The sequence below is a fragment of the Polyodon spathula genome, chromosome 18 (assembly GCF_017654505.1).
Source record: "Polyodon spathula isolate WHYD16114869_AA chromosome 18, ASM1765450v1, whole genome shotgun sequence".
In the NCBI taxonomy this organism is placed as follows: domain Eukaryota; kingdom Metazoa; phylum Chordata; class Actinopteri; order Acipenseriformes; family Polyodontidae; genus Polyodon; species Polyodon spathula.
The window spans coordinates 16751233-16773572 of NC_054551.1; the positions used below are offsets into that span (position 1 = coordinate 16751233).

The 22340-nt window shown below is 43.4% G+C and overlaps 4 non-coding genes and 1 pseudogene across 4 annotated transcripts; all 5 read left to right on the forward strand.

Annotated features, from left to right (window-relative positions):
- Nucleotides 1-181, forward strand: LOC121294239 (annotated as a pseudogene).
- A 4699-nt stretch (nucleotides 182-4880) lies between these two features.
- On the forward strand, nucleotides 4881-5063 carry LOC121294244. Its single transcript, XR_005946751.1, has one exon. It is a non-coding gene; the product is annotated as a U2 spliceosomal RNA (small nuclear RNA).
- A 5662-nt stretch (nucleotides 5064-10725) lies between these two features.
- On the forward strand, nucleotides 10726-10910 carry LOC121294233. Its single transcript, XR_005946744.1, has one exon. It is a non-coding gene; the product is annotated as a U2 spliceosomal RNA (small nuclear RNA).
- Nucleotides 10911-17026: 6116 nt separating this feature from the next.
- On the forward strand, nucleotides 17027-17215 carry LOC121294245. The gene has a single exon (XR_005946752.1). It is a non-coding gene; the product is annotated as a U2 spliceosomal RNA (small nuclear RNA).
- Nucleotides 17216-21072: 3857 nt separating this feature from the next.
- LOC121294242 lies at nucleotides 21073-21263 on the forward strand. The gene has a single exon (XR_005946749.1). It is a non-coding gene; the product is annotated as a U2 spliceosomal RNA (small nuclear RNA).
- The last annotated feature ends 1077 nt before the right edge of the window (nucleotides 21264-22340 follow it).

Consider the following 22340-nt stretch of genomic DNA (forward strand, 5'->3'; position numbering starts at 1 on the left):
CTAATTTCTGAGCAAAAAAAAAAAAAAATCTGTTCTTATCAGTTTAATATCTGATACGTCCCCTATCAGGGGACCATATATTAAATTGATTTTTGGAATCTGGAGATGGAACAGGGGCTTGCTCCGTCCACTCCACGCATCGGCCCGGTATTGCAGTGCCTCCGGGAACGGTGCACACCTTTCTCTAACGTTGGTCAAAGTCAGATCTGGATCTCCTCCTGTGGGCGCTTTGTCTACCCCTGCTGGAGGGGAGGTGCCGGTGTTGATGCAAGTTTTCCCGCTGTTTTACTTGTTGTTCTTTCCTCCTTTTGTTGTTTTCTCCTTTCTTTCTTTGATTCTCACGGGGTGATGATGTAGACAGCAGCAGTCTGTTTCCTGGGAGCATGCAGCTAACCAGACAAGTGTGGTGGAACACGTCCCTGTGCCCAGGTCCTCAGCCTGCCAGCCAGCCTGCCAGCCTGGCACAGTTTGGTAGTTATCCAAGTCACCTTGCACAACATAGCAGCGTGGCCAGACTATTTGTAAGGCGCAGTGTAACGGCGTCAAGCTCTAGGGTGCCAGATAGTAATAAATGTCCTATCAAATTATTTAACTTAACCACATTACCAGGACTAGAAAACCCATCATCCTTATCAAGTCCTATATAGTCAACCAGAGAAAAAGTTGACTTAATTAATTGAATAACCAAACAAGTTGCTTATGAGGTAAAATATATATTTAAATGGCTCCAGCTTCAAGTCCATTTACCCATAATAATTAAACCAAATTACAAAATAAAGAAACAAAAAATATATACAGAACAAAATATTAATTAACCAAACATAATAAAAAAATAAGTTAATTGCTATGGTAGTAACAAACAGTACAAGACAATGAAAAGCTTTTCATCCCTATTGGAAACCTGCTTTAAATACAGTCCTTCAAAAGAGACAAACTAACTTTACCATTGTATTACCAAAGACACCTCTTTAGTAATCAACGCCAGTGGTTGCAGGAATATACCCTCACGAGCCAAATTACACTATTAAACTGCAAGCCTGGTTTCAATAGTCTCAGCAAACACACACAACGCAATATACATACCCAACAATTAATCAACAAAGCAAAAGTTAATTAACAATTTACTAAAATAAAATACAGAAACAAAAAACACCAGTATACTATAAAGCAATATTTAACATTATTTACTGGCCAAAATAAAATAAATAAATAGTGGAAAAATAATAAAGAAAACAACACACGAGTCTGTATAATACACAAGGATTGTCGGTAATACTTTAGCAGTTCTGATAGACAGAGTAATGTTCATTTAATATGCTGCAAGTCAGTTATGTTCGAGTTACTTTCTCTTCCTTACAGAGACTGTATTGGATTTTATTTAACCATCACAAAAATGTCAATTTCCCTTTAGTAATCGAAACAACGATGCGGGAATCCTTTCAATAACTTAAAACCAAACTACCCATGTTCAAAACTATACGACCTGTTCCGCTGGAACAAACAGGTTAGTTAACCTTGTTTGTTCATCTGGCCTCCAGCACGTAGTTTGTTCCAAGTACTTGGCAAGTAGTGTAGTTAACGTTTTCCTCATACAGCCGCTGATAATATAGAAAACTTTTTTCTTTTCAAATTGTTTTCGTTCGAACACACCATCACAGTCACAGCCCTCAGCTCCAAAACTTCCTGATGACATCACACAATGCCTTCCATCCCAGAGTGCATAGCAAACAGGAACCGCCAACCTCCATACAGCACCCGATGTGACCTCCAGCGAACCCCCCTCAACAAGCTAATTGTTCCCCTTTTATACGCAATTAGTTCTCTTTTAAACGGACAGTATCGATATGTCGTGTTTGCCACAGCAGTCCGACAGTTTATGTTTTGTTTTGTTTTTGATGTTGTGTGTTTGTGCTTTGTTTTGTTTCCTCCTGCTTAAATTGCACGTTTCCCCTCTGGAGGCTGCAGCCAGTTCTTTTGGAGCCTGCATGTGCTTGGAATTCTACACCCACCTTCGAATCCCCCTTTGTGCCGACCGGGCCGGGGGGCCCCGGGCAAGGGCCAAGTCGCCATCGCTTCTCGGCCTCCTGGCTAAGATCGTTTTTATGTGGCTTGACCGCAGAAAGTGATACGAGAAGGTGAGAATGGACAGGACGTCTGCAAGCAGGTCGGCTTCGAGGGCTGGACTACGGAATACTGTATGACTGCGATGGAGAGCAGACATGGGAATGGAGTTTCCAGGGAGAATTGAATAAATGGTGGGAGGATGTGAAGCAAAAGGTTAGGGTGTTAGTGCAGGGATACTGTAAATCAAAAGCCGCAGAGGAAAGAAAAGAGATATTGGGTTTACAAAAGAAGTTGGAGGAGATGCGAGGGATGGATAATAACGGGCGTAATATGGATTGGGAGCAATATAGTTTTTTAAGGAAAAACTAAGAGATTTTTAACAACAGAGCTGCCATTCATGTTTAGGAGCCAACTGGTCTTTTACGAGACTAACGAGAAGTGTTGTCATCAGTTCTTTAAGCCACTGAGGGAGAAACAAAAGAAAAAGGTGATTGAGAGACAAAGAGGGGAAGGAGGTTTCGGATAGTGAGTCCATGGTAGGTAGCACAAGTGATTTTTATGAGGAGCTGCTTTTGGAAAAAGAAATTGAAGATAAAGCAGGAGACATAATTTTAAATCACCTTGAAGCTAGGGTGCCAGAAGGGATTAAAAATGAATTGGAGAAAGCTTTTGAATTAGGTGAGCTAACAAGGGTTGTAAAGGAGATGAAGAACAATAAGGTGCCGGGGTCAGATGGACTGCCAAGGGAGTTTTATTGGGCTTTTTGGGACATTATTTGTCCAGCTTTTCAGGAGGTAATAGAGGAAGTGTTTGAGAGAGGAGAACTGACAAATTCAGTGAAGAAGGGGATTATTTCTTTACTATATAAAAAGGGGGACACCAGGGACTTGAAAAGCTGGAGGCCTGTGACATTATTAAATTTCGACTATAAAATAATAGCAAGGGCAATAACAAATAGGTTAAAGAGGGTGATGGGCACGATTCTACATAAAGACCAGACCTGTGGGGTAGCTGGAAGATCAGCACAATGAAACTTGCAATTGACAAGAGATGTAATTTGGTGGGTGCAAGACAGAAATATACCATTGATTTTAGTAAGCCTTGATCAAGAAAAGGCATTTGACAGGGTCAACCATAGGTTTCTCTTTAGGGTAATGAGTAGGTTGGGTTTTGGGAGTAATTTTATAACATGGTTGGGAATAATGCATAGGGAAGTGGTGAGTAGGGTGAATGTGAATGGTCATTTGGGGAGGTTGATAAGACAAAGTTCGGGGTGAAACAGGGGTGTCCGTTATCTCCTCTGCTTTATGTATTGTTTATGGAGCCTTATGCTGCAGCACTGAGAGCAGATAAGGGGGTGAAGGGGTTAATTATTCCAGGGAGTGGTGGAGTGGAATTAAAAATAGCACAGTACGCAGATGACACAAGTTTATATTTAGAGTCGGATAAGGATATGGTACGAGCATTCCAGTTAATGGACTTATTTGCACTAGCATCTGGATCAAAGATTAATATGAGCAAAACAAGTGCAATGTTTTTAGGAGCTTGGGCAAATAGGAAGGATACACTGTTGGGGCTGAACAGAGTTTCAGATGGTATTAAATTATTGGGGGTCACTTTCTATCACAGGGGAAGTGAGCTAAAGAATTGGGGAGATAAAATTGCTAAAATGAATAAAAAGTTAAATATGTGGAAAGTAAGAAAACTTACCTACATGGGGAAGGTGTTTGTGATAAAAACAGATGTGTTGCCTTCTCTGCTGTATCTTTCATATAATATCTGTTGCCTCCAAGATACAGGAGAACGGTTAATAGGATGATCTTTGAGTTTATGTGGGAGGGGGATATGAGTATATAAAGAGAGGGGAAATGTATAAAGCTGTGGAGAATGGGGGAGGGATGTTCCTCACATCCCAGTAAAATTGGATTGTTTATTTGCTGCAGATTTATGTAAAGCACTTAAAAATGAATTTAAACATAATTTCCAGTTTTTTGTTAGACTATGCTTTTCATTTACAATGAGACACGTGGTTAAAATAAATAACGTAGGGCCAAGGGCAGAGCAATTACCGGGGCATTACCAACATGCAGTTAAATGGCTGAAGCAGAATCCGGTGTGCAAAGAGGGGGACATCTGTACAGATCATAAAGAAATGTATAAAGAATCAGTAAAACTATTTTATAATAAAGAATATAGTCCAGTGGCCCCTGAGACTTGGGGTAATATTCAGCCAAAGGGCCTAGACAATAAATTAAAGGATCTAAATTGGATGATGGTTCATAAGAGGATGGCAGTCAGAGAAGTGTTATATAGACATAAACTAACTAAAAAACCCTTTTGTCCTAGAGGAACATGTTTTGTGGAGGAAACTCAGGAACACGTGTTCTGGGAATGCCCTTTTGCTGCATCTGTATGGGGGAAAACAAAGCAGATCATTGACAAGGTGTTACCAGGAAACAAGATGTCTTATGAAGTGCTGTTGAAGGGATTTGTAAAGAGTGCCTCAAGAATAAAACAACAATGGTTGCTATGGTTATTTCTGAGTTTAGTTAAGCTTAAATTATGGGGATGTAGGAATAAACTGGTCAAAAACAATATAGAGGTAAAAGGGGAGGTAATAGTGGAAAAAGTGTGTAATGACATAAGAGGCAGAGTTAAAAGGGATGTGGTGAAATGGGGGTTTAATGCAGCAAAGGAACGGTGGAAGGAGCTGTATACACTGTAAATATTGACGGATGTAATATGTATTCTGAGAAATGTATGTATATATTGATGGATGTAATATGTATTGTGAGAAATGTCTGTAGATAAATTGAAGAAATTTTCCAAAAAAAAAATAAAAAAAATCTGTTCTTATCAGTTTAATATCTGATACGTCCCCTATCAGGGGACCATATATTAAATAGATTTTTGGAATCTGGAGATGGAACAGGGGCTTGCTCCGTCCACTCCACGCATCGGCCCGGTATTGCAGTGCCTCAGGGAACGGTGCACACCTTTTTCTAACGTTGGTCAAAGTCAGATCTGGATCTCTCCTGTGGGCGCTTTGTCTACCCCTGCTGGAGGGAAAGTGCCGGTGTTGATGCAAGTTTTCCGCCGTTTTACTTGTTGTTCTTTTCTCCTTTCGTTGTTTTCTCCTTTCTTTGATACTCACGGGGTGATGATGTAGACAACAGCAGCTAACCAGACAAGTGTGGTGGAACACGTCCCTGTGCCCAGGTCCTCAGCCAGCCTGCCAGCGAGGCACAGTTTGGTAGTTACCCAAGTCACCTTGCACAGCATAGCAGCGTGGCCAGACTATTTGTAAGGCGCAGTCCGCCAGTTTATGTTTCATTTTGTTTTTGGTGTTGTGTGTTTGTGCTTTGTTTTGTTTCCTCCTGCTTAAATTGCACATTTCCCCTCTGGAAACTGCAGCCATTTGGAGTCTGCATGTGCTTGGAATTCTGCACCCACCTTTGAATCCCCCCCTGTGCCGGCCGGGCTGGGGGGCCCCGGGCAAGGGCCAAGTCACCATCGCTTCTCGGCCTCTTGGCTCAGATCCAATGTATGTGGCGTGAACGCAGCAGAGGATTGTGTGAAGAAGGAGAAGGAGAAGGCGGTGGCGACGGCGGAAGATTCATCGGCCCAAGGGGTGCGATTGCTGAACACGGTCAGGTTTAACCTGAAGAAGAAAGATTGAGTGCTACCGGTGCTGGGAAGGACGGATTTTGCAAGGAAGATCGTGCTGGGAAATCTTGGATGTTCTACCGCGGATATCTACTGCCTCCAGGATGTTACCTCTCGTGGGATATTCGATGTGACGTTCTCAACTGCAAGTACCTGCTCAAAAGTATGGAAGAACTGCCTTGAAGGTAAAAACTCTATTCCTTTGTCGGATTTTGTGATTGAGCCATTGTTTGTAAGGGAGATTAGACCTTTAACGGTTCATATGTACAACCCTTTTGTACAAGATGCGGACATTGCTACCTTTTTTAAAAGGTTTTGTGACGTTTTAAGCTCTGGTTCCAAAATTAGAGACACACTGGGGATTTGGAATGCCAAGAGACAGTTCCGTGTAAGGCTACGGCCCTGCAGTACAGTGGAAGGAGGGGTGATACATCCACCGGCCTCTTTTTCAATTGGCGGGAACAGAGGGTATTTATACTACCCGGGTCAGCCGATAAGATGTCGGAAGTGTGGAAGGGAGGGACACACCGCAGAGGCCTGTGTGGCTGATTTCTGCAGGAAATGCCAGATGGAGGGTCACACAGCATCCGGATGTGTGGCTCCTGTGGAGTGTAATCTGTGTGGTTCTCAGGAGCATGTTTTTAAGAACTGTCCACATAGAGTCCGAAGTTATGCGGAGGCTGCTCGTTCGGCTTTGGAGGATCCAAAGGTTGCCTGTTCTGTTCCGGCTGTTCGGACTTCCATATCTGGAGAGGTGTCCGAGGCTGTGGGCGCTGCTCCGGGTCCTGCTGCTCCAGTGGCTGGCCCTGTTGTGGTTCCTGTTGCTGCTGCTGCTGCCGTGGCCCCTGTGGTTTCTGTTTCTGTTGCAGGTTCCACTGGCGTCGTGGCCGAGGCTGGTAGGGATGCTGATTTCAGCCAGGTGTCCTGTGTCCTTGCGACTGCTGTTGCTGGAGCACCTCCGGGGGTTGCTGGTGGCAGTAGTTCATGGGGTGATATGATGGATACCCAGGAGTCAAAGGTTAGGTATTCTTCAAAGATCCGTGATCCCAGAGCGAAGAGCAGCAGAAAGGAGATAGCCTCGGAGGATGAACAGCCTGCAAAAATCAGCAGATCTGATTCTAGTGTGTCAGTTTCTGCTGATGTTGGTAATGAGGATATTTCAGACTTTACGGAGTCTTCAGACTCTGGTGGGGTGCCAGGATGTTCTCAAGGTTTCGAGTTCGGGACTTCTGACTCTTCAGTTGGCTCAGGTGGAGATGCCAGTCCAGGTCTTGAAATTGATGCTGTCTCCCCTGCCTCTGTGGCTCGGAGGACATGTGTTTTGGGAATGTACAGGTTTTTTGTAACCTAAATGCGCCCCGAGTAGGCCAGACTCTTAATAATTTCTGTTTTGTGTGGTTTTTTCTTTGTTTCTTTTTAATGATCAGCCTACAGTATATGTCCATTAATGTTCGCAGTGTAAAAAGCACTGTTAGGTTGGTCTCTGTTCTTTCTTTCTTAGCCTCTTAGAATTGTGATGTCTTTTTTTTACAGGAGTGTTCCATTCCTCATGGGGCTTGGAATCTATCTAAGTGGTGGTCTTATGGGTCTTCCTTCTGGTCTGGGGGAAATCATTGTAAATCTTCGGGGGTGGCAGTTCTTTTTAAAAGGAAAGATTTCAACACTTGGGAAAGGAAAGAAGTTGTACCTGGCCGTCTATTATTAGTTGATATTCTGTACAAGGATGTCCCTTCCAGGTTAATTAATGTATATGCATCCCCCTTTAAAAATGAAAGATATGATTTATTTCAGTTGATTCCTCCCTATTTAGTGGTTTCTAAGCCTGTTATTTTGGTGGGGGATTTCAATTGTGTAATTGATTCAGATGGTAGATCTGGTTCATCAAGTGTTATGCTGGATAAATCATCTCTCTTTTTAAGTGACATGGTGAAGTCTGCTCGATTGGTGGATGTGGGTAAACAGGCCGGGATGTTTACTTGGGCCCAAGCAGACGGGTCTCCAGCTTCACGTATTGATTTCTTTTTTGTTTCTCCTGTGTTTAACGTTCAAAGCTGTTCAACCTTACCAGTTTTCTTTTCAGACCACAAAGCTTTATGTTTTATAGCTGATATTCCCTCCTCCTGTTCTTCAGGGCATGGGGTCTGGAAGTTAAACGTGGACCTCTTGTCTGAGAGAAATGTTAATGAACTTAAGGAGTATTTTGTAAATTGGAGGTCACTTAAATGTTGTTTTGAATGTCTGGGAGATTGGTGGGAACATGTGAAGATGAAAATTAAGAGTTTTTTTATTAAAAAAAGTAAACAGTTAAATAAAAAAGAGGGGTTTTGTTAAAGTGCAAGCCCAGTTACAATCTTTCTTTGTTTTGTTGGAGTCTGGTTGGGAGGGGAGGGAAGAAATAGAGGGTGCCAAGGCTGAGTTAAAGAAGTTTTTTCAAGAAGAGGCCAAAAAGATCATGTTTAGATCTAAGGTCGAAACACTAGAAAAAGATGAAACTTGTAGCAGGTTTTTTTTTTTTTTTTTTAAAAGGTTCATGCAAATGTGTCTAGTGTTTCTGAAGTGTATGACTCCCAACAGAATGTGATGAAATCTAAGACCAATATTCTAAATGTTATTGGAGATTTTTATTCATCTTTATATTCTGAGAAAACATCTAATCCAGATTTATGTGAGTTGTTTTTTTTCCAAGATCCCTAACACCTTGGAGGAGGATTCTAAAATATTTTTGGGCAGGCCACTTTCTCTGTCAGAGTTGGGGGAGGCGGTCAAGTCTTGTAAAAAGAATAAGACCCCTGGTGGTGATGGGCTGCCGGTGGAGCTCTACTTGACTCTGTGGGAGGTAATTGGGCCTGATCTTTTAGAAGTTTATAATGAATTCCTGGATAGTGGGAAAATGCCAGCTTCACTTCGAGAAGGTGTGATTACACTAATTTATAAAAAAAAAGGGGATAGATTGGACATAAAAAATTGGCGTCCAATCACTTTGTTATGCATAGATTATAAGCTTTTAGCAAAGGTAATGGCTAATAGATTAAAAACAGTAATTGCTGGAGTGATTAATCTAGATCAGACGTGTGGCATCCCTGGTCATAAAATTTCAGATACTCTTTGTTTGATCAGGGATGCTATTAGTTACATACAGGACCGTAAGGTAGAATCTGTTTTGGTCTCTTTGGACCAGAAGAAAGTTTATGATCGTGTATCACATGCATTTATGTTTAAAGTCTTAGAACGTTTAGGTTTTGGTGAGCAATTCTGTAAATGGGTGAAATTATTATATAATGATCTTTTTAGCTCTGTGTTGGTGAACGGGTGGAAAACTGACCCTTTTTTAGTTAAATCGGGAGTCCAACAGGGGTGTCTTTTGTCCCCATTATTGTTTGTGTGTTGTATTGAGATGTTTGCTGGGTTTATAAGGGCTGATAAAGGTATTCAGGGCATTGTGATTCCAGGAAGTGGGGGGACTCAGCTTAAATGCTCCCTCTATATGGCCGATGTGTCTGTGTTTTGTAGAGATCAGCCTTCAGTAGATAAGTTAATCCAGGTGTGTGATTGGTTTGGTCAAGCTTCTGGGGCAAGGATTAATTTTGAGAAAAGTGAAGCTATGATTTTTGGGTTGTGGTCTAGTGGTATTTCAATAACTTTTGCTGTGAAAACAGACTTTATAAAAATTTTGGGGATCTGGTTTGGGGGTGAAGGGGCTATTTTAAAATCATGGGAGGAGAGGTTGTCCAAGGTCAATCAAAGATTTGGTTTGTAGCAGCAAAGGGTATTGACCTTAGAAGGTAAAGCTCTTGTGCTCAGAAATGAGATTCTACCTGTTTTATTGTATGTTGCACAAGTGTGGCCCTTGCTATATGCCTGTATTAGGGCCATTAATAAGGCAGTGTTTTATTTCATTTGGGGGTCTAAAATGGATAGGCTCAGTCGGGCTATTATGTTTACACCTGCAAAGAACGGGGGTAAAAATGTCCCAGACTGTGTGTCCATCCTTATGAGCACCTTTGCATGCAATGTTTTGCAGATTTGTTTACTCCCGTGTTACAAGTCTACTAAATGTTTCTTCTTTCTGAGATTTTATATGTATGCTTCTTTGAGAAAGTTTGGCTGGGTTTCCCTGTCACTGTCATTACCACACTGTTGGACGGTTCCTTTTTATTTAAATACAGTTTTGAAGTTTGTCCACAGAAACAAGCTGGAGTGTTTAGCAGTGGAAGATTGGAAACCCCGGATCGTCACTTCTAAGATTAATGGGAATGATGAAGTAGCTCCGATAGGAGTGTTTATAGAGCAGACAGTATTAAAAATGTGGGAGAATGTGTCTGCTAAAGTCTTGATTAACAGACAGAAAGACATAGCATGGATGTCAGTGCACAGATGTTTGCCTGTTAGAGCTTTTTTTCATTCGTGAGGTCTCACTCCTATAAATGTGTGTCCCCGGCAGGGTTGTAAATGTGAAGAGACTGTGTTTCATTTATTTATTGAATGTTTTTTTTTTCTAAACAGGTGCTGGTTTCTGTACAATGTTTATTTGACAAGTTTTTACCAAAGGAAGTTTTAACTAGTGATTTCCTTCTTTAGGGTATTCTCCAGCAGCCTTATGATGAAATGAACAGAATGTGTGCTTGGATAATAGCTTGTTGTTTGAAAGATGTATTGTGGACTGCTCGCAATGTATTGATAATGAAAAGAAAACATCTGTCTATGTTCATGCAAGAAATTAATAATGTCTTTGTTAAAGGATTATTTGTTAAAAGATGAAAGGAAGTGTGGGTTAGATTTTGTTAAAAGGAAATGGAGATCAGTTCTTGAATTGTAATGTACAGTGTTGTCTTTTTTTCTCTCCTGTATTGTGTTTGTGTTGTATTAAGGAAAAAACCTGTTCTTATAATTTTGTGAAACTGTTGTTTGGAAAATGTTTTTGTGTTATTGTTTTTTTTGTGTGTTTAAGTACTGGATGTTAGTGACCTCTATTATGGTTTTGTGGTTTTTGCTTGAATAAAGTTTTATAAAAAAAAAAAAAAAAAAAATCTGTTCTTATCAGTTTAATATCTGATACGTCCCCTATCAGGGGACCATATATTAAATTGATTTTTGGAATCTGGAGATGGAACAGGGGCTTGCTCCGTCCACTCCACGCATCGGCCCGGTATTGCAGTGCCTCCGGGAACGGTGCACACCTTTCTCTAACGTTGGTCAAAGTCAGATCTGGATCTCTCCTGTGGGCGCTTTGTCTACCCCTGCTGGAGGGGAAGTGCCGGTGTTGATGCAAGTTTTCCCGCCGTTTTACTTGTTGTTCTTTTCTCCTTTCGTTGTTTTCTCCTTTCTTTCTTTGATTCTCACGGGGTGATGATGTAGACAGCAGCAGTCTGTTTCCTGGGAGCATGCAGCTAACCAGACAAGTGTGTTGGAACAAGTCCCTGTGCCCAGGTCCTCAGCCAGTCTGCCAGCCAGCCTGCCAGCCTGCCAGCGAGGCACAGTTTGGTAGTTACCCAAGTCACCTTGCACAGCATAGCAGCATGGCCACACTATTTGTAAGGCGCAGTCTGCCAGTTTATGTTTTGTTTTGCTTTTGGTGTTGTGTGTTTTTGTGCTTTGTTTTGTTTCCTCCTGCTTAAATTGCACATTTCCCCTCTGGAAGCTGCAGCCAGTTCTTTTGGAGTCTGCATCCGACTTTGAATCTGCACCCACCTTTGAATCCCCCTGTGCCGGCCGGGCCAGGGGGCCCCGGGCAAGGGCGAAGTCGCCATTGCTTCTCGGCCTCTTGGCTCAAACAAGTGTATGTGGCTTGACCGCAGCAGTTGTTGGTGAAGTGATCGCGCTTTCTAGGCATTTTTGGAAAATTATTGAAGGTGGTTTTTGGTGCTAACTTTTTCTTTGTTAGTATTTTTCCCAGGTGCCCCAGAGTCTTTTTTGGAGGAAAGGAGAGAAAGAACAGAGGAGAGGAGTCTTTGCATTTTGGGGGTAGGGCCCTTTGGGGTTTCCTTTATTGTCTTTTTTTTGTTGTATATTTGGTTAGTTTTCTGTTAAGACGTCTAGCTATATGTTTGGTGTGAGGTGCTTAGGTGTTAGGTTTGCAGTGAGGCAGGGTTATTTTGAGGGTGAAGGGAAGTTAGAGTTGAGTAGATTAGAGTTTTCAAGAAATGTTTTGCAGAGTTTGTTTAGTTTTGATCCATGTGAGGTGAATTGTATTATTTCTGTGGGGAAGGGGAACGTGTGGGAGGTGAGTTTTAGCTCAGAGGCGGTGTTGAGATGGTTTTGGGGTCAGTATGAGCTGTTAACTGGGCATGAATTGCTAAGCAAATTTGAGGTGACGGCTTTGTCGGACAATAGACGAAAGGTGGTGGTGGTAAGAATGTGCAATGAGTCTGTAGAAGGGGCAGATGTAAGAACATGGCTATGCAGGTACTGCAACGTATTGAGGGCTCCAGCTAGAGTGGAGGATGTGGACGGAATATGGAATGGGTCGTGGAGGGTGCTAGTGGAGCTGCATCCGAAGCCAGGGGGGTATGGAGGCCTGAAGCACATTCAGTCAGATATTGCATTAGGGGCAAACCGGGGGTTTGTCCACTATCAGGGCCAGCCAAAACTCTGTAGAAGGTGTGGAGAGATGGGGCACCTGGTAGTAGCCTGTGATAAAATAGCATGCCATATTTGTAAAGAGCTGGGACATGTAGCCTCTGAATGCACAATAAGGGGGGCCTGTAACTTGTGTGGCAGCCAGAAACATTTTTTCAGGGAGTGCCCAAACTCTTTTGCGAATAAGGTTAGAATAAGATATGGGGAATGAGAATGTAGAGGAGAAGGAGGCAGAGGAGCTGGAGAGAATAGAATTGGCAAAGGACGAAGCCAGTAAAGCAGCTTCTTTGTTGGGGGATAATTTGTGTGTTTCTCAATCTGAGGATGAAGCAGTTGAGATTCAAATTGCACACAGGGAGGTGATTGGTGGAGGAAGCGGTGAAAGAGCTGATGGGAAGGGTGGTGATGCAACAATGAAGGGGAGAGAGGGAGAGAGGGTGTTTGTGGGAGGGGAGGGGAATGTAAATACAGGGGGTGTGATTGTGGGGGAAGGGAAGGAAGTGGGAGAGCAAAGTGGGACTAGGGTAGAGGATGAATATGCAAATGAGATGTTTGAAGAAAAGGGGGAGGATAGTGAAACAGAATTTAGTTAAATGGAGGAAGGTTCGGATGGGGATGTGTCTGATACAGGGAGTGGAGATGGAGACAGGACAAAAGGTCAGTGGGAAGGAAAAGAAAATAGAGAAGAGGAAAATGGAGGAAGAGCAGGAGAAGAGAGGGAAAACCAAAAAGGGACGTAAAAAGAAAATAGAGACAGAAGGGAGTGATCAGGAAAAGGGAAGTGAGAGTGTTTTTCTGGCTTCCTCTCCCACTATAGACTCTCCTTTAAGTGAGAGGATGTTTTCTCTGGGGAAACAGGATTATGGGGGACAAGAGTACGTGGGGAGTGAGAATGAGAGGAATTTTGAGAAGGTGATACAGGCAGGGTCTTTACACATGTAGTAGAGATGACTGTGTATTTTATATCTTCTGATGTTTATGAATATCTGTGGCTTCTGTGAACGTCAGGTGCATAGTTAGCTCAGTTAGGAGTATATCTGTTTTAGACTATTTGAAAGGAATCGATGCAGATATCTTGTTTCTGCAGGAATGTGGAATTGGTTTTAGTAAAGAATATAAGCATCGGGAGGAGAGGTGACGGTGGGGGAGTCAGTGTGGTCCGGAACAAATGAAAATAGGAATGCTGGGGTGGCAATTTTATTGAAAACTAAGAAGTGTGCAATAAAAGAAAGCATGGTTATAATGGATGGAAGGGCATTAATGGTGAGAGTTTTATATGGGGGGGAAAGAACTGATCTTAATTAATGTTTATGCATCACCGGACAAAGAGGAGAGATTTGCCTTGTTTAACAGGTTAAGACCTTTTTTAGTTACAACATTACCAGTCTTAATGGGGGGGAACTGGAACTGTGTCCTATCTTCAAAGGATAGGCAGGAGGAGTTGAAAGGTTTTAAATTAGACAAGACATCTGGGCTGTTATTACAGATCATAAAAGACTTTAAATTAATAGATGTGTACAGCTCTTTAAATGTCAAGGGAGCTTTCACTTGGTTTAGCCCCCAGGGTTAGAGCAAATCAAGAATTGATATGGTTTTTATGACGGGGAATATAAAATGTACACAATGCGTGTTGACACCGGTCTTTTTCTCTGACCACATCATGGTGAGTGGGAAGTTCGATTTAGGGGTGGTAGTAGAAAATAAAAGTGGAACATGGAAACTAAACACAAAACTGTTAAGAGAGAAAGGAATTAAGAAAAGGTTCAAAGAATGGTATGAGGGATGGAGGAGCTTAAAATGATTTTATAACACAGAGGCAGAGTGGTGGGAGATGGCGAAAACAAAGATCCAGAAATTTTTTATTGATGAAAGTAGAAGTAAAGTGCAAAAGGAAAAAATGAAGTACAAAATACTGCAAACAAAGCTGCAAAGATTGTTTACACAGGCAAGGGCGGGGGCAGAGGTTTTCCAGCAGATTGCAGAAACAAAAAGGAAAATACAAGAGGTGTTTAAAAGGAAATGTGACAGGGTCATATTCTTAAGTAAAGCGGAGTGCCTGGAAAATAATGAGAAATGTACGAGGTTCTTTGTTAAAAAGGTGGTGGAGAGAAAGAAAGGCATGGCGGGATTGAAGGGGGAGGATGGAAAAAACAAGGACAGAGCAGGGGGAAATACTGGAGGTGGTAGAAAACTTTTAAGGGCAGCTGTATGAAGAGAAAGAAATAGACGAGGAGAAATGTAATGACCTTTTAAAAAATATTAATAAGGTTTTACAGGAGGAGCAAACAGAAAGTATGTGTGTGGATTTCACAGTTTTTTTCACAGTTTTTCTATTGGACTGCCAATAGAATTCTATATTGAATTTTGGGATGTCTTAAAATCTGATTTATTAGTTTTATTCAAAGAGATTTGTAATGCTGGGGAAATGCCCCCTTCCTTTCGGAGGGGAATCATCACACTCCTATACAAAAAAGGTGACAGAGAAGACCCAAAGAATTGGCATCCAATCAGCCTGCAGAACACAGACTACAAGCTACAGGCAAAGCTCATCACCTGCAGAATGAAGAAGGTGATCGATACAGTCATCCATCCGGACCAGGTATGTGCAGTCCTGGGTAGGAGGATAATGGACAGCCTGATACTCATGAGAGACACTATCTGTTATGCCAGGGAGAGGAAGCTCCCATTTTGCATCCTGAATTTGGACTTAGAAAAGGCATACGATAGGATTGCACACAAGTACATGTTTGGTGTATTGTTCAAAATAGGGTTTCCGATCAGGTTCGTGAATTGGGTTAAAATCTTGTATTCCGAGATAGAAAGCGTTATTTTGGTAAATGGGAGCACGACCAAACCAGTTAAGATTCGGAGTGGGGTGCGCCAAGGCTGTCCTTTATCACCTCTGTTATTTATTTGTTGTATGGAACCACTAGCACATGCAATCAGGGCTGAAAGGTTAATCAGTGCACTGTTTATACCTGGAAGCAAAGGGGATCAAGTAAAGTGTGTGGTATACATGGATGACGTATCGATAGTCTGTCGAGATGAGCTTTCCATTGTGAAGGCATTGGAGCGGACCGAAGACTTCTGCAGTGCTTCGGGGTCAAAACTGAACAGGACCAAGAGTGAGTGTATTCTGTTTGGAAGGTGGGGCAGAGTACCCAGCATAGATTTGTGTTTTAAAACCGATTGTAGGATGCTGGGAATCAAGTTGAATGCACAGGAGTCTGGACAGAAGAGCTGGGAAGAGGTGACGAGTAAGGTGTCCCAGAAACTGGGTCTGTGGAGTCTCAGGGAGCTATCTTTCGAAAGTAAAATACTCATTTTAAAGGTGGTGATTTTACCAATGCTATTGTCTGTGGCTGTTGCATACCCCCCATCTAGAGACATTTTAATAATTTTAACAAGAAAAGTGATGGGCTTCTTCTGGGGAATGAAGTGCGAGATGCTAAAAAGGGAGGTCGTGTACAGGAGTGTGAAGTGTGGAGGAAAGGGGATCCCAGACTTGGCACAAACCTTGCTGCTAAGGTTTACATGGGTTCATGTGAACTTCAGTTTGTTCGGGAAGTGCAAGACTGCCTGTTTTGTAAATTTTTATTTGGGGGGATCTTTAAGAGCTTTTAAAATGTTTCACCCTTCCTTGTCAGAAGACTTGCCCTACTGCTATAACAGGATAAAGAAAACTTTAAAGACACAAGTTTTAACAGAAATTGAACCAGAGACATGGAAAGAATCTCGGAAGGTCTTGGCAATTGTGGAGGACAGAGATAAGATGTGTGATATTTCCTTTTTTCACCCACAGACTGTGGAAGGAATTTGGCGACAGGTGGCTCACCCGAGCCTTTTGAACCGACACAAGGACCAGGCCTGGCAGGTGGTACACCAGATTCTCCCGGCAAGAGCTGTCATTCACCGAAGATCGCTCGCCAAGAACCCGTGATGCCCTTTTGAGGCAAGAAACAGTGAAATACCTACTCTGGGGCTGTGGGCAGGCCCAGAAAGTTTGGAAGGAGGCAAGGGGGCTGATCGGGAGTTTCATGGACTATGACAAATTGGAGAGCAAACATGTCTTGTACGGTATAACCCCAAGCAAAACAAATAAGAAGGATGGGGTGTGTCTATGGATTGCCATCAATTGTGTCAATCATGCTCTGTGGGCTACAAGAAACGTGTTGGTCTTCAAGAAGAAATACATGGATGGAAAGGAGTGTATGAAATTGGCCTGTCGCAGCCTCAGCAAGTACCAGCTTTGGGATGAGCTACTGGAAGGGCATGACAGCGCGAGGAAGAAGTGGCGTGGCAGCTGGTGTGCCCCTGCAGGCCGGTCTGGAGTTGGTTAGGGGGCTCACAATAGGGGGTGAAGCAGATTATTTCTGACGCATACTCTGGTTTTCACAATTGAGAGAATACGGTTTTAAAGAGTTTTACTGTACCTGCCTGTATTAAAGTGCTTTTATTTTTGCAATGAATTGACTATGGGTTTACTTGTGCAGTGGAATCGTTGATGTATCATGAAATGTAAGATGTTTAACTGTGGTTTTTAAACTGTTAGAAAGTAGGATGTCTTACTGTCATGTTTGTAATTGCATGTATAATGAACGAGGATTATGTGATGTAACCATAGTGAAGACTACTGTAAAGTACATTGTTTGGAAATGATTGACTTTTGTAATATTGTAACTGTGAACAATATTGTATTTTTGTGAGAAGATTAAATAAAATTATTTTTCTAAAATAATAATTCTTAAAATAATAATCTGTTCTTATCAATTTAATATCTGATACGTCCCGTATCAGGGGACCATATATTAAATTGATTTTTGGAATCTGGAGATGGAACAGGGGCTTGCTCCGTCCACTCCACGCATCAGCCCAGTATTGCAGTGCCTCCGGGAACGGTGCACACCTTTCTCTAACGCTGGTCAAAGTCAGATTTGGATCTCTCCTGTGGGCGCTTTGTCTACCCCTGCTGGAGGGGAAGTGCCGGTGTTGATGCAAGTTTTCCCGCCGTTTTACTTGTTGTTCTTTTCTCCTTTCGTTGTTTTCTCCTTTCTTTCTTTGATTCTCACGTGGTGATGATGTAGACAACAGCAGCTAACCAGACAAGTGTGGTGGAACAAGTCCCTGTGCCCAGGTCCTCAGCCTGCCAGCCAGCCAGCCTGCCAGCGAGGCACAGTTTGGTAGTTACCCAAGTCACCTTACACAGCATAGCAGCGTGGCCAGACTATTTGTAAGGCGCAGTCCACCAGTTTGTTTTGTTTTGCTTTTGGTGTTGTGTGTTTTTGTGCTTTGTTTTGTTTCCTCCTGCTTAAATTGCACGTTTCCCCTCTGGAAGCTGCAGCCAGTTCTTTTGGAGTCTGCATGTGCTTGGAATTCTACACCCACCTTTGAATCCCCCTGTGCCGGCCGGGCCGGGGGCCCCGGGCAAGGGCCAAGTCGCCATCGCTTCTCGGCCTCTTGGCTCGATCAGGTGTGTGTGGCTTGTCCGCAGCAGCTGATTGGAGAAGAGATAGGTAAGGTAAGGTAAGGTAAGGTAAACGGTGGCAATATTGTTTGCTGGTAGCTGAGGTCCTAGGGAGGAGAGAGTTGTTGGGGCTGATTAGATAAGGATTTTGCTGCTTTTCAGGTAAGGGGGACCCTTGAGGGCACCTTATCTGGTCCTTTTGTTCTATTATATTTATGTTTCTTTTTTTTTGTTGTCAAGTGTAGACTAAGATGGCATTCCGGAAGTTTTCGGAGAGTCGCTTTAATTGTTTGAGGATAGGGATCAAAGCGGAGTATATGGTTGGGGAGGAGAAAATGGAACTAAACCGGCTTGAGTTTTCACGGCAAATTCTGCAGAAGGAATTAGGATTTAAGCCTGAGGAGTTGAACTGCTTGATTTTTGTGGGGAAGGGGAATGAATGAGATGTTAGTTTTTGTAGAAGAGAGGCTATGGAGAGGTGCCAGGGGCTGTTTGAACAGTCTCTTCAAAGTGAGGTTCTGAAGAAGTTTCAGCTGACAGTTCTGACAGACACATCAAAAAGGGTGGTGATAGTTAGAATGGGTTCAGAGATGGTGGAGGGTAAGGATGTATGTACATGGCTGGCAAGGTACTGTAATTCAGTGGAGGAAGCAGTAAAGGTAACTGATAGTGATAATATATGGACAGGAGCCTGGAGGGTGCGTGCAAGTTTGAAGAGGGATAGGTGGGGGTATGAGAGATATGGGATTATACCATCGGAGATCTCCTTGGGGCATAACCGAGGGTATGTGTGTGCATTATTTTGGGCAGCCTAAGTTGTGTAAGAGGTGTGGGGCGATGGGTCACTTAGCAGCTGGATGCACAAAAATCATTTGCAATGTTTGTAAGAAGGAGGGGCACGTGGCGAGTGAGCGTGAGATGCAAAGGACTTGTAATTTGTGTGGGAGGGGAGAGCATTTTTTTTAGTAATTGTCCTCGCTCTTTTGCAAATAGGATTAGGAGGAGGGAGGAGAGTGAGAGGGCAGAGAGGGAGGAGAGAGAAGGAGAGGACAGGGAGGGACGGAGTGAGAGAGGGAAGGAGGGAAAAGAGGGTGAGGTATTGAACGGGGGTGATCTCCCTGGAGGAGGCTGCTGCCGCTATGGAGTCGTTCAGGGATGGGAAGAAGCCTGGAGGGAAGAAGCCTGGAGGGGACGGCCTGCCCAGAGAATTTTACAAGACCTGTTGGAACTTGGTTGGGCCGGACTTAACCAGGGCGTTCAACGAGACTTTGCTGAAGGAGGAGATGCCGGCATCCTTTAGGCAGGGGATTATAATCCTGGTGTTTAAAAAGAATTGCAAAGAGGAGCTGGCGAACTGGAGACCTCTAACTCTTTTAAATGTGGATTATAAATGTTTTTCCAAGATTTTAACTTGCAGAATGAGGACGGTGATAGGAGAGGTGATCCATCCAGATCAGACCTGTGGTGTTCCAGGGCGGAAGATTACGGATAGCCTTATCTTACTGCGAGATGCTGTCCTTTTTGCACAGGACCGTAAGGTGCCGGTATGCCTTTTGAATTTGGACTTGGAAAAGGCATACGATAGGATCTCCCATGAGTTTATGCTCAAGGTTTTGGGAAAAATGGGGTTTACAGATCAAATTGTTAAGTGGGTAAGTCTCCTCTATAGTAATATAGGGAGTAGAGCGAGTATTAATGGGAAGTTGTCCGGTCATATTGATTTCAAGTGTGGAGTAAGACAAGGCTGCCCGCTGTCCCCCCTGCTTTTTATCTGTTGTATGGAACCTTTGGCTCAGGCCCTCCGTAAAGACAAGGTGATCAGGGGGCTGGCGATCCCAGGGGTGGAGGAGCTGAGGCAAAGTGTGTATTGTATATGGATGATATGAATGTGTTGTGTGTGAGTGAGAGAGCAATTAAACGAGTGTTGTGGCAGTGTGGGTGTTTCTGTGTGGCCTCCGGGTCCAAGTTGAATAAGGAGAAGTCGGAGTGCATGTTGTTTGGGGGATGAGAGGGTGCGCTTGAGGTATGCGTGAAAACTGATTTTATTAAAGTTTTAGGACTAAACCACAGGATCTGGTCTGAGCAATTGGGTGGAGGTCTCAAAGAAAGCGGGCCAGAAAATGGGGCTTTGGACACAGAGGAGCCTGACATTGGAGGGGAAGGTGCTCATTGTCAATGCGGTCATTCTCCACTTGCTTTTGTATGTGAGCGTGGTCTTCCCACCCCCCAGGACTGTTATCACAGTTTTAAAAAGGCAGCTGTTTTGGTTTTTCTGGGGTGCCAAGTGGGAGTGTTTGAAGAGGGAGGTGGTGAGTAAAGGGATATTAAAGGGTGGCAAGGGGCTCCCAGAATTAGAAACGTTTTTATATGCTCACGCAGTCTGCAGGCATGTTGAATTGGTTTTAAGAGGGGAGTGTCAAGGGGCTTTGTTTGTGAGGTTTTTTATGGGGGCGTTTTTAAGGTTTCTTGGAATTTTAAAGATCCCCCTTACTGTCCCGATTGCTTTTGATCCTCCCTTTGTGTATGCAGTTTTAAAAAAGTTTTTAAAGGTGAAGCTGACGGGAAGGTAGACAAAGACATGCTTTTAAAACCAAGAAAACTGCTTTCTTTTGTGCAAGAGAGTGTGACCACATGTCCTATAAAGAGGGTTGCAATAGGTGATCCAGAGAAGGCGCCTTGATGAACCAGCATAAAGACCTGGCCTGGCTGACCATGCATGAGGTGTTGCCAGTGAGAGCGGTGATGCATGACAGAGGGATGTGCAAGACCCCTAGATGTCCTTCTCAGGGATGTGGGGCGGAGGAATCGGTGGGTCATCTGTTGTGGGAGTGCGTGTCTGCCAGGCGCTTGTGGAGAAATGCGACCACCCTATTGGCTGTGTGGATGGAAGGCAACCTGTTGGAGGAACGGCTGGTCCTGTATGGCCCAAAGAAAAAGGTGGAAGGCTCATGGCAGCTCTGGTGTGTGATGAATTGTTTTAAGGAGGCCCTGTGGAAGGCAAGGAATATCCTTGTCTTGAAATCTGAGACCTTGAACTGCCGTGAGACCTATGAGATCGGCCTAAGGGCAATACGGGACTATGTGTTGCGAGATGTCAACAGGAGGGGGCGTGGAGAAGCGGAGAGGATGTGGCGGTGGGAGAGGTGGCCGGGCAGTGCTGGTGTCAGGTTGGAGTGTCTGGACTTGTCAAGGCAGGATGAGGACTTTATTTAAGGACATGCGTTCTCTTGTACAAAAGTGTTTAAAAGGTGCCTGTTAACTGATGGTATTGTGAATTGTATGTGCCAGTTTTGTAATTGTGTATTGTGTTGATTGTAATAAATAAAAAAATAAAAAAAAATCTGTTCTTATCAGTTTAATATCTGATACGTCCCCTATCAGGGGACCATATATTAAATTGATTTTTGGAATCTGGAGATGGAACAGGGGCTTGCTCCGTCCACTCCACGCATCGGCCCGGTATTGCAGTGCCTCCGGGAACGGTGCACACCTTTCTCTAACGTTGGTCAAAGTCAGATCTGGATCTCCTCCTGTGGGCGCTTTGTCTACCCCTGCTGGAGGGGAGGTGCCGGTGTTGATGCAAGTTTTCCCGCCGTTTTACTTGTTGTTCTTTTCTCCTTTCGTTGTTTTCTCCTTTCTTTCTTTGATTCTCATGGGGTGATGATGTAGACAGCAGCAGTCTGTTTCCTGGGAGCATGCAGCTAACCAGACAAGTGTGGTGGAACACATCCCTGTGCCCAGGTCCTCAGCCAGCCTGCCAGCCTGCCAGCGAGGCACAGTTTTGTAGTTATCAAAGGCACCTTGCACAGCATAGCAGCGTGGCCAGACTATTTGTAAGGCGCAGTCCGCCAGTTTATGTTTTGTTTTGTTTTTGGTGTTGTGTGTGTGCTTTGTTTTGTTTCCTCCTGCTTAAATTGCACATTTCCCCTCTGGAAGCTGCAGCTAGTTCTTTTGGAGTCTGCATGTGCTTGGAATTCTGCACCCACCTTTGAATCCCCCTGTGCCGACCGGGCTGGGGGGCCCCGGGCAAGGGCCAAGTCGCCATCGCTTCTCGACCTTTTGGCTAAGATCCAGTGTGTGGCTTGACCGCAGCTCGATCTCCGGAGAAAGAGAAGGTGACGTGAGGATGGTGGCGAAATCTTCAACCAGGTCGTCCCATGGGGCTGGACTAAAGAACACCATGCGTTTCTGATGGAAGGAAGAGAACAAGGAGGTCTTCTTGGATCGGGACCAGTTCGTGCAAAGGTGCTTATGGATCAACTGAAGCTTTTGCCTGTTCAGATTTTCTGTCTGCAGATAAACAACAATCAGAAGTTCCAAAATCTAGTATCTGGAGTAAGATTGTTTATTTTAGATTTAAGTCTAATACCTAATTATTATTTTTTTTCTGTACTTTACTAATTTTTTTTTTTAAAGAAAAAGAAATCCAGGCCAGAGCCACAAAGGTGAGTCTATATAGTCTGAGGCTCATGCATTTTTTTTTTGACAAGGTGGGTTTTTGAAACTTTTTTATAAACCTATGAAGAAAAGTCAACAGTGGAACCTTTGTCTTTTTATACTGTGGAGTCAC